Source organism: Anser cygnoides, chromosome 16 (assembly GCF_040182565.1).
Source record: "Anser cygnoides isolate HZ-2024a breed goose chromosome 16, Taihu_goose_T2T_genome, whole genome shotgun sequence".
Classification (NCBI taxonomy): domain Eukaryota; kingdom Metazoa; phylum Chordata; class Aves; order Anseriformes; family Anatidae; genus Anser; species Anser cygnoides.
This window is the reverse complement of record NC_089888.1, coordinates 13,644,923-13,657,274: the sequence shown is the minus strand read 5'-3', so window position 1 is coordinate 13,657,274 and position 12,352 is coordinate 13,644,923. Positions and strand designations below refer to the sequence as shown.

General features: G+C 41.3%; 1 protein-coding gene across 10 annotated transcripts in view; it reads right to left on the bottom strand.

Annotated features, from left to right (window-relative positions):
• LOC106043489 (uncharacterized) overlaps positions 1-12,352 on the bottom strand; it is a 138,793-nt gene that overhangs the window by 61,062 nt on the left and 65,379 nt on the right. For all 10 annotated transcript variants that reach the window (XM_066978089.1, XM_066978088.1, XM_066978091.1 and 7 more), the window contains 2 exons: positions 8,630-8,726; positions 6,572-6,937 (listed from right to left, as the gene is read on the bottom strand). The gene's annotated coding sequence lies outside the window, so the exon portion shown is untranslated. The remainder of the gene's footprint in view (positions 1-6,571; positions 6,938-8,629; positions 8,727-12,352) is intronic.

Below are 12,352 nucleotides of genomic sequence, written 5' to 3'. Positions count from 1 at the left end.
CCCCAGGGGGCCTGGGCAGGAAAGCTGTAGCCATGGCTGGGTGTTTATCAGGGAGGATTTCTTCCCTCTGGCTTGCCTGTATTGTGCATCCAGATCCACTTAGGAAAAAATCCTGTTTTCTCTGTCCTCATTTCACAAATAGGTGTGGTTGTAGCTCTAGGCAGTGGCTGTATGTTTATGAATAGTAGAGAAAGAGGAGACAGAAAAGGAGGCTTCTGTTACCAGCTCCTGAAGACGGTTACCCTGAACCAAAATATTACCTCCAGACACATACCATTGATACGTGCAAGTAAAACAGATTTATGTACATACTCATATTTGCTCAAGTGTAGGATATGATATAATTATAGCCAATTAAATGCTGTGTTTTTTCCTAAGATACTGTTTAAAAATCAAGTTATTATCTGTTCATCAGACTGTCAGTAAACACAACTCTTTCACATACAACACGTTTAACTTCTGCTCAGGTGACTTTACTCATATGCAGACCTTGTGGTAATTAATTATAACTCTATCAGTTCAGAACCTCTGCAAACAAACAAAAAAAAAAGTAACAATTGAGAGAAGGATCCTTTATCCATTTAAGACTAGGTCACGAGGGGTTTTTTGTTTGTTTTTACTAACTACCTTTATATTCATATACATCTAGAGCTGGCTATGGGGTCACTAAGTCTCCAGCCCTGGTAATGCTCACTCATGTCCGCACCTTGAGGCAAAGGGAGAGATCATATTCAGTAGGTTCAAGTTTTGCTTTGCTACGTGTACATCAAAACCTGGTTACTATTCTTGCACTTCACAGACACAAACATATATACATGCTCATTTCGGTTCATAACCATACTTAATTTTACCTGCGTATACATACTCACATGTCCCATACAAGCAAGTCCTGGGTCTGCAGCCTGGCTGATTACAGTTTGGTTGGTTATGTTAGCTCTGGCTCAGTTTCCAGAAGTTATGTCGACATTCTTTTCTTGCATCAGGCAGCTCTTTCAGAGGCAGCTAGTGTTGCAGTCCTACATGAATCACGATGTATTGCTTGGGTCCAGAAATGTCAAAATGCTCAAGTGGCCTGGTGGTAAGTGCGTTTTGTGGTGTTGAAGGCAATGGTACCGCTGAAAATCCCGTGCGCAAAGCTAAAAAGCGGTTTTAGCCCCTCTACAACCTGCTTTGTGCCTCAACAGCTACCAGTTAGTCCCATTTTAATCCTTCACAAACAGCTTCTGTCTTTATCCTAAATAAGTCACAGAGTTTAAACAATGTTATTTAACCTCCTGTGCCCTCTCCCCATATTTCTACCAGTGCCAAACGCACGTTAGCTCATTCCAAAAAGCCACACGCTACCCAACCAATGCTGCCTAAGGAAAGCATTCATGAGTGTTTATGGGGCAGCTGAAGTGTAATGATTTAGTAGATGTTTATAAATGTTTATACTGTACAGATTAACATTCCCCAGGGGGCCTGTAATGAAGAGAGTGCTCCAACTGGAATCAAACCAGCCAGCCTGGGCTGAATGAGCATGAATGAATCCTGCTGGCCTACCCTCACTAGTTGTTTACTTAGTTTGAACGGATTTCCTCTGCCCGTGCTCCTTCAGCATTTTGTTTGGGAGAGGCAGAAGAAGAGTCTGGTCTCAGAATGAGCACAGTTTGGAAACAAGCTAGAAAATCCAGCCCAGCACTTGGAGCACAGTAATTACTCACAAATTGTGCTAGACAAAAGAACAAAGAGCCCAACCCACCTGCTTTGGAAGTGAAGGCTGAAATTCCCATTGACTTCAAAGACAGATAGGTCTCAATCTTAGAACACAGTTTTCAAACATCATGCCCAACACGGAAAATCATGTTGAAGCAACCAAGTCCTGCTATTGGCTAGGAATAAATCCATAGTCATGTACTAAGATCAGGGTCTTGGAATTTACAGCCTAGAAATGTCATGTTAGGTCACTATATTTGAAAAACAGGACTTGCACTATTCAGTGATGCTGTGCTGGAGGTTAGCAGCAATGGCTTGTGAGTTGCATTTTTTTAATTTTTTTTTTTTTTTTTTTTAAGAAAACACCCTGGAGAGCAGTGGTACACAGCTTCACTGAACACCTAGCTGAAGGTGATAGACATCTTTCACTCAGATTAAGTGAGGGAACAATTTCAATTTGTTCAATGATGGCTCAAAGATGAAAAGTATTTGCTAGCGGTACCAGGATGCATAGAACTATTCAAGAAAAAATGCAATGCGTTTCAGATTGTCACGGGTTTAACAACATCAATACCAAACCCAGGAAAGTAAGGCTGGGTGCTGGTGGATGAAGCTGTGCCTGCCTCGATGGCTCAGAAGCAATGAGCAAGCAGGTTTTAAAAGATGCTAAGAACGACCCTAGGAAGCATAAAAGAGAGTTCATTTCTTTGGGGCATGGTGCCAAGTTGAAAAAAAAAAAAAATCAGCCTGTGAAATCACATGTCAGGAAACAAACCTCTCTGGATTTCTGCTGTGGTCAGAAGAGTAAGACTTTTTATATATGACACACACATATATTCAGAATATGAATCATCACAAAGGAGCCAGGAAAGGGCAGGAAGAAAATAGGGTCATGGCAGGGCCAAAGGATCATAGCCAGCACTGGCCCAGGGAGGTGGCCAGAAATACCAAGCAGTGTGAACTGTATCTTCAAGGGAGGACCACCACTGCCAGGAGATTTCTGCACACTGAGGGCCCACATTCTTCCTGGTGCCATACTCCTTTGTGGATGTGAGAAGATTCCTCACTTGCCCCAGAAGTATTCTAATTCTGCCCCTGATAGCTACATGCCTGCAAAGGACAAACAGTAGCACCACTCATTACAAGTGTTGTCAAAATAAAATAATAAATAAGCTTTGCAAACTCTTAAACCGCAGCACTGAAAGCTGCCCCACTGAAAACTTCTGCCGTGATCCTGCAGCCTCTCTAACGGATCACACAGATGCAGAGGGCTCAGTACGTAAAAACATTTGTTCCAGTGGGCTTCCGAGATGCTTTTAAAGGTTCAAAAATAAGCTTGCTCTGAACCTTGGATGGAGATGCTGGACAAAGGCAATTTTGTCTGCAGTGGTTTATTTGCCCGTCTCACAAAGCTGTCTGAGCTAGTTACAGTGTTTGGCAAACACTCCTGGTACAAGTTCTGCAGAGTAACCCCACCTGGGTCTTTAGGCAGTGGAAAAGACAGATATTTGAAATCTTCTAGAGCACTGTAACCATCAGGTAATTAGCTGTAGCAGACTTACAAAGTAGGAAAGGCTCCTGAGAGCTCTGAAATGAAAGCACAAAATGCCTCCTGGAACTAATTTTAGAGTGGCTGAAGTATTTAATCCTGCAAATTATTGCCAGTGAGGAAACATCAAGGTACTGCTGGCTGTTAATAGTGGCAAACCAGCAGGAATGGTTCACCCTAAGCTGCCTCCTGCTGATGGCTAAGCAATCAGACATGCTTTACATCACTCACAAAGGACAGGGTGCAGGGGCAGCTACGTTTTGTTCCCAGTGACTTGCAAAGAGGCCTGGAATTGTTCCTCCTCTCTGCGTCTGCTAAGGATCCTTTATCAGCAAAGCCAGGGTAGCCCCGCTTTGCAAATTGTGGAGAATAAGGAAGAGGAGAATAAACTCTGGGGGTGCTGAGAGCACCCCAGCACTGCAGTGATGCTAAACCCCAGTTCCACAAATGCTCTCCATCCTTCAGAGGACAGGGAAGGGTTTGTAGAGGTGACGGGCAGGGGCAGAGTGTTTTACTGTTTCATTTGAAAAGATGCCTTTGTAAGTCTTGATCTGCTAATAAGTCCTCATTAATGAGGTTTTGGAGATTGGATTTCTCCTTTCACCCCTCTAGGAGTTTCAGACTCTCCACATGTGAAATGGGGAAGGTAAATGTTAACCTTGTGGGGCCTGCTTTTAGGAAAAGGGAATGGCAGATATGGGACTAAAACCAAACTTCCTAGGTTCTTAAAACCAATCTGCTCTTACGCAGATCTTCAGACCTGAAATCCCCTCGTTTATTTTGATCAGACACCACACCACGTGAGGGAACCAGGGAACTCCATGTTTCTTCCCACTGGGAAGCCACTCAACAATCCTGTTGCTGTTCTGGTTAAAAAATTTCATTTAATCTCCAGCCTGAATTTATTTATAGCTAATTAATACCCATTTGTTCTTGTGCCAAAATATTCCTTTATCTTTAATAAGTAGTCTGTCTAGCTCTGAGAAAGCTATATACTTGGATTGCTACAGAACCTAGGAATTTCCTCTTCCACAAGCTGTAGGAAAAAGTGTTAATATAAGAATATGCTGTAATACCCCATGCAAATTTTTCAGGAGCCCATCCAGGTATGTGTAAGAATCTATGTACTAATTTCAAAACCATTTCCAATACCATTTTTCCCAGCTAGAAGTCTTTTCGCATCTTTTAAAAACAAAGGAGAGACAGCAAGCTGAAATTTAACCTTTTCCTGAGAACTGTTTTCCAAATAAGTTGTAAAGTCTCATCCTCTCCAAAACCCACCAGACACCAAGAAGCATCTCATCTACAAACGTAAGGATTAAGATCCTGCACATTTTTCTGAACAACAAGCACTTTGGAACCCAGGTTTTGTTTCTTTTCAGACACACGTTTCCTTTTCCACATGAACCATTTATACATTTGCAAAAACAAGTGAGTGAAAGTTAGAAAATGTCAGAACAAAAGCAAACCATTAAACCTTATACATCTGCATTATGATTCACCCTTTAAGTATAGGCTCATGCCTTATTTTCCACCAGATTCCACCTCAGGATGGACAGTGCTCACTTAATAGGCAGATATTCAATATCTTGTTACATTACTTATTATTAGTGTCATTATACAGCATGTGGCTTGAGGCCTTATTTACCACATAGTATTCAAAACCTACTTGGAAGACACAGTTGCTAATTTTTTCATGAGTTCTTCTAGAGCTCTTATCAGTATGGCATATGAGTGCTTCAGAAATGTTAATTTCTTTTAACAACATCCCGTAAGACGAGAAGATATTATTATTCCTGTTTAACAGATGGGAAACAAACACAAAGAGATTCAGGTCAAAACATTCTGCTAGCACTGAGTACCCAAACTGAGATGTCTGAAAACTGATTTCTCAGAATGCTCAACGTACAGCATCATATGCCAGGAGAAATACTACTAGCAATGTACTCTGCAAATGGGAACACAGAAAAGAAAGGAAAATTAACAGCCAATTGTGAAGTTTAGTTTAAATTGTCTTCTCTCACACTGGAGAAGAGTTTTACACTCTTCAGACGCCTTGCCCATGAAACTACCCATTTCTTTTCATTCTTTGCCTTTTACTACACATCTCCCAGCTCTTGTACCAAAACCAGACAGAGCCCATCAGACACCAACTTCTCCCTCTACCCAGCCATCACTCATCTCCTGCTCAGCTCCACCTTCTACACAGAATGAGACCAGGGTCCTGCACTAAATAGAGCACCTGCTCAAAGACTATACAAAACACGTGTACAAGGGAAGCCAAATAAATATTATATGTGAAAGCCTACTTTCATAATTTCCCGACATCCTTTTCTAAATAATAAGCTATTCAAGAACACTATCTCCATTATATACACATATATATTAAAATGCATATATATACACCATATATATTAATATATACACATAATATGCATGATATAAGCATTATTAAATATATGTAACAATATAAACTTATATATATTTATATTCTTAATCCTTATTCATATTGTCTGAAATGTTCCAAAAATTGAAAAAAGATTGGGAAATAAAATGTATAACCTGGCATAGAATACTAAACCCAAAAACTAAATTTAAGTTTTCAAGCTGCAATTAGAGGTGATCACAATCTGGCCACAGGTTTCAGTTTAGCCTTTTGCCTGTGTCTTTCTGTTTCAGGGAATCAGGATATATGTGCTTAGCTGAATCAGGTTCACAGTAATTTTGTAAAGTTCAGTGCTGAAGGAATACATAGAGGCAGAACTCCGAATTTCCAGTGTGCAGGAAATTCAGTTATTTCATAATTTCATTCTGTTCTGAATTGGGAGAACACCTATTCCTCTCTTGCCTCAAACTTTCAAATTTCCTTTGAAATTTTATTTGTGTGGGGTTTAAATTATTCTAAATAAATCAACCAGAGCTAATGCCAACATGGAAAATTTCAGTCTGAGTGTTTATAGTTTGACAGAGTTACAAGGAAGTAAAGAAGCCTGGAAAGTTTCAAGCAACCTTAGATATAGGTACAGCCACATCACCAGCCACTTCTAAAATATTACTGTAGTGGAATATATATATACATATATTAATGTAATGTATATATAATTATGTATTAACAAACCAAGTAAATACGTGCTGTGTTTTATTTCAATACGGTGACTCCAAATAGCCTTCAGCAGAAGGTATCCCTTTTCCCACTTTTACTGTCTCCCGTTTGGGCATAGCAGAGTGAGAAGGGGAACCCTGTTCTGCTATCCGCATCCCTGCCATGTTTCATACATTTATGAAAAGAGACCCAAAACCCTTTGACCTAAAGGAAACAAGACTAACCTGTGAAACAAGAGGTACCAATTTGCAGCTTTCTGTTCAGATGCCGTGACTGCAGCATGCAGAGCGGTGCCAAACCAACACCGAGCTGCTCCCAGCACAGGTAACAGCACTTGTGGGCAGACACAAAGTACTTTCAAGGGTGAAACCACAGTTGGGCTAACCAGGCATTATCTGTGATGGAAAGCTGGACAGTATGGCTGTTTCACTGGTTGATAGTTCATTTTTTGGTGTGTATTTTTTATCAAGGGGATGAGCAGAGTGCAAAATGTAACTTGACTCAGATGGCTTTGCAGGATACTCTGGGGCTTGCTGTGAACCTGGGATTCTCTTGTTCACAAAGAATCAGACACACGAACTGGATGAGAACTGTTTGATAAAAAAAAAATAAAAAAATCAGGATCTTCTATTTTGAAGGGAGATGAGAAACTGGAATTGAACATTCAGCTGAGAATGGCTCTTTCCATAATACTCGGGCAGTGAAAACCGCTCAGCCCCAACACCGCTGCCAGCAGCCAGAGAGGAATTCCCCTGTCATGAGGGCCATGACTCACGCCTGCCCCTGCTGCTTCTCTCCCTCAGATGTAGGGGCCATACTTGTGGTCTGGGATGTGTCAGGAGAAAGGAGCTGGCAGAGCCAGGCTCTGTTGCACAAGCCCTTGGTCGCTGCCCAGAGGCACGCTCCTGCTGGGGCAGGCAGCCGCGCAGGTGGCACCAGCTCGAAGGTCGTTTTGCCCAGAATTCCTTCTCTCCCTTCATTTCTCTTTTCCTTATTCTCCTGCCCCTAGCGAATAACCAGAGTAACTCTGTCAGCTCCCAGGCAGTCCTAAGACCTCCTGTTACAAAAGTATGTGGGGTTTTAGCATCAGTTTCATTGGTGTAAAACGAGGCTCCGCACGCAGCAGTGCTAAAACTGGTATTGAGGGCTCTCATCAGCTGTACTCAATAAATTAATGACAGAGCTGCTGCCACAGCAGTGTGAGCAGTTTGCAACATTTGTATTTGCACTCTGAGTATTTATTGCTATGTTTTTCACAGGCCCTTTTAATGCCTCCAGGAGTAATTTATGGGGACAGAATGGCATGAAAGGAGCAGATCCCACTTATTTAAATCTCTGGATGATGAAAATCACATGAGAAGAGCAGATCTCACATTGCTTCCTCTCCATAAATGGATTTCTGAGGCAGTAAAAGCAAAGGAAAAGCAAACATAAACACTGTACAAACACCAAGATATGCATGTTTGTTTGGGCTTACCCAAACACTGCACAAAGATATTCAGGTTTATTCAGGTTTGGACACTGTTTAGCTAACATAAAAACCTTGCAGGTTTTAGTAATTGTTAACATAACTAACTAGATACACATCATAAAATTTCTTTTAATTAAGTTTTACTATAGTAGAGGATTACTTTATAAACACATAGTTCTTAGTATTAATCTTGGTACTTTTCAGATTGATGAGTAATGTGTGTGACTGCGGTGGCTTTTTTTTTTTTTTTTTGGCAGCTCTTACTGCTCCTGCTCCAGAGCATGAAGCAGACTCATCTTGGACCCAGGATGGTCCAAGTTTCCAGCAACTGACATACTGGTTATTTATTTTATAAAATAAGCAAAATAGTGAATTATGACTAATGAACTTTTTGATCCAAAGAACACTCATCTGTGCAGTCTCATTCAGAATCATGCCCTTTTGGTGCTATATGGTGGTCACAATACCAGTAGCCTGGGACATTTCACCAAATTTCCCTTCTAGTGCTGGGCAGTGCAGTTTTGGAGGTATCTATCATAAGCAAAAGCTTTACGTTCTTCAAAGTGCAACATGACATTTAAGAAATAAGTAGAATTTGTCTTTATAAGGCAAATTGAAGAGGTTTCTTTGCCTTCTCTTTTCCCATTAATTAATACTCTGACTCCTCAATTTCCAGATAAAGTCATAGACCATAAGATATAATGTTTGCCTACTTCAGCTCTACTATATTTCATGCTTTGCCTCATGAGACCCAATTTATTACAGTGATGGATGTAACATAAGAGTATATTTTAAACAACCATGAGTGTACCTGCTTGGCTGCTCATTTTTCACAAAAGCATTCCAGGAAACATTTGAAGTCAGAAGACTGCCCCAGAATTTGTTTGAATAATCCAGGCTTCATGATTCTGCAAGACAGGATAGAAAGTAAACTTGAGAGGTTTCCTGTGCTTCCAGTCCCATCAAACCACCATCAAGGCAGCATGATGCTTTAACACAGTTTTCACGCAGTGTCGTGAAGTGAGAGGTAGCTCAAACGATCTCTCTTCAAATCTCTGTCAAGCTTTCCATCCAGCAAACCACCTGCACACATGCTCAGCTTCCTTTACTGTTACCTCAATGTAACTGGAGGAAATCGTCTGCAGCGTATGAAGCTGCAAACCTGTGCAAGTCTTTGCAAAATCAGAGCCACTACAGATCTGAGCTTTGGAAAGCTGTGAGATTATTCATAATTTCACCAGCCTGATTCAGCAAAAGGAATGTGGAACCATTTTGAGTCACATTTCAAGCTGCTCATAGTTTTTGGGAAAAGTTGTGTCCTCTGAACAAAACGTAGCTTTCACTCAGTTTCTCTATCCTGTGTTTAGGGAGAATTAAACCTTCTTGAAACTTGCTGGAAAAGGAGGGACAGGAAGATAGAGAAGGACAATTCATCTCTAAATTACATTGCTCTTCAGAGTAAACCACAGAGAGCTGTAACGGGACAAGTAATTTTTTCACGTGGCATAATTAATTAGAACCCATAAAACCCAATTAAACAGCACTTTTGAGACTATCAAGTAGTGCACGTTTGAAACAGCAAATATGACAGCATAAGTACAATTTTATAGCTGGGCACACTCCTCAGGATTATTTTCAGTGCTCTGCTAAAATGGGAAATGGCACCAGTTTGGCCCCTGCTAATAAATTGCTTGCAAACAGGCTATATTAATAATCTTTATGGGGGTAGGATGGAAGCCAGATGGGGCAGGGAGGGGAGCGTGGAGGTGGCATAATATATTGGCCTGGAAAACATAATCCAGGCCAAAGCAGACATTTAATCTCTGTATACATCTGAGAAGGCTCGAAATATAGAAGGAGAGGTGGTGGGCCAAGAGGGGAATCCCCTGAGAGACCACAGAGGATATTTCCAAGATAAAAACTGAAGTAATACCCAACCAGGTAAGCACTTGGCCTTCTGCATGGAAGGAAACAAAGGAAAGAGCCATGCTCAAGCAGATTTAGCAGCCTATAGCAAGGCAGGGGCCTTGCCCCCTTTGCCTGTAAATGACAAATGGTGCTGGGGGCACCTCAGCCCTGCCTCTCACGTCAGTAATACTCAGTCCTTTCTCACTGCCCTAGCAGGGAGTTATTGTGTGTGCACGCACACGATGGGCTCTATGCATGTGTACAAGCTTGATATACAATCTAGCGCGAGTAAAAGCTCACTTTGCCCTTGTTTATTTACATGAGGCCCCACTTGTGTTTAACTTGGCAGCCAAGAGGTCTGAGCCTTGTGCCAAGCACTAATTCCTTGACTGCCCTGACAGGCCCTGGCGTGCACACCTGAAAGTCATTAGCGCTCGGACCCATTTTGTTCTCACATTTCGAGGCAGTGACCCGCAGCCACGTACAGCTTCAGCAGACACTTTATCATCTCCCCTGTCATCAGCTTTGCGCTCGGCGGCCTGGGCACTGCCAGACCACAATAAGCAATGAACTAACGGGAGAAGCCTCTATCTGAGAGGACCGAGGCCTGTGCGGAATCGCAACTCCGCTCTTGTGCATGGAAGGCAAGCCATGCTCAGCACAGGCCTTCCTTCTTCTTAAGTTACAAGTTTGTTTGTTTGGGGCATGTTTTATCCTTCAGAAAACAGCAACGCAGTGTGATGAGTAAACAACCTGAGAGAGCTGAGCTTTGGTGGCAGAATCAGACAGATTAAATTCTAGCAGCCCCGTTCAGCTGTACAATGCTCTTCACGCAAGCTGTTCCCCAAAAGTGTACCTTTATCTCATCAGTCACTCAGAAAACTCCTCCAGAGTCACTTACCAACACAGGAAGAATATTTAATCTAGAAAACGCAGAAAAATATACTTTCAAATGAGATAGGGAAGCAGAAGCGTAGTGAACAGCTGGTCTGGATAGGAAGCATTGCAGTGCAGATGCACACCACCGATGGGAAGAATAAAGCAGACACGTAAGAGGAGAGAGGAGATGGAGTTTCTGCAGAAAAGCTGTTGCACTGTGTTACGCTCTCTGAAGGTTTGCAGGGTGACATCACATTGTTATCCATGGAGATGCTATTCATCCAGCTTTTGGGAGTCCATTTACAAAATAACAGAATTTTATAACTGTTTGCATTTCGTAAGTCATAGGCCATTTCACCTGCTTTTAGACCTTTAGGCTTCCTCCCGTACATGTTATTTTAAGCTCCCAGTCTCCTTAACAGCTCCAAACACTGCCGTTTTAGTTTGCTAGAGACATTTTTATCCCTTCTGTTCTCTCCATGTTTAATATTCTCTACTTAAAATCGATAAGGACTGAGACTCTGACAAGCTAAGAGTCAGTCCTAAACCACAAACAGGTTTTGGACTATGTTCTCATGACCCTAAAAAGGAAGGAATGGGAAACTTAAGCCCTGGAGAACTCCAGATTTCCACAGGGGGGAAACAGAATTACTTTTTTTCTATGGCAATCTCAAGGCTATGCACTTTGAAGTTATCACTTACTATATATTTATTTAAAAACAAAAGGTCTGAACAACAAAAAAAAACATTTTTGGATTTGTCTGGAGGTTTTTTTTTTATGGCTCTTCTGAGCCTCACACTGCTGGATATGTGGTTAATGTAGCACAAGACCTTACAGAAAGAATACAAACATGAAACTAATAAAATGTTTATAAACGCTTTTGGACAGTACAAAAGCAGCATTTTCTCTGAAATATATTAAGCGCATGCTGATATTGACATTTTTTCAGAAGTGTATATAGTTTACATGCAACTTCTCTACAAGCTTTGTACTTCAGGTCCCTCACGGTTGAGATTTTGAATGTTCTTCATTCTCGTAGCACCCCTGTAAGATTAGCCATGGCAATACTTCCCACTTGAAAGATCAGACACTGGTACACAAGACTTTAATGGCCAGAAATGCGAATAGATCTTAAAATGTAAAAGCTGGTATGATTTGATATAAAATATGTGAGATCTTTGCCCCAAGAGCCCATAAAAAGGGTTTTCTCCCAAGTGATTTTCTCACTGAGGAAAAGAAAAGGGTATTCTGCATTGTGCAAGACATACTGGGATGGAAGACCTTCCTCTCCAGCTGTAGCAACATATGTGGTAAGAATAATCTGGCTGTGCATTGTCGAACTGGGCCGTTAGTATAGATTTATGCAGATACACATAAGGTCATCACACAGTGGGAAAAGGGTGGAAAATTTACTTTAACCTTAAATTCTGGTTTGGATGTTTCATGTAGAGAGCACATTTTAAGGAGATTGGAAGCTGGGACTGGTGGTTTAGTTGGTTAGGGGGTAGAGGCAAGAAGAATATCAGCAACCATCTCAAGGATAACAAATACAGTTTGTATAGACATGTGTCATTCCTGTACTGCAGCCAAGTGAAACTACAAACACTTATTAAAAGTATAAGGAGGCTTTAATTTACATTCCTGTTAAGGCGTCTTTATGTTGCCAGAATATTGCAAGTGGGCTTAGCATAAACGAGAAGCTGGCCTTAATATTCTCAGACAGAAAACTGAAATACACAAACATAC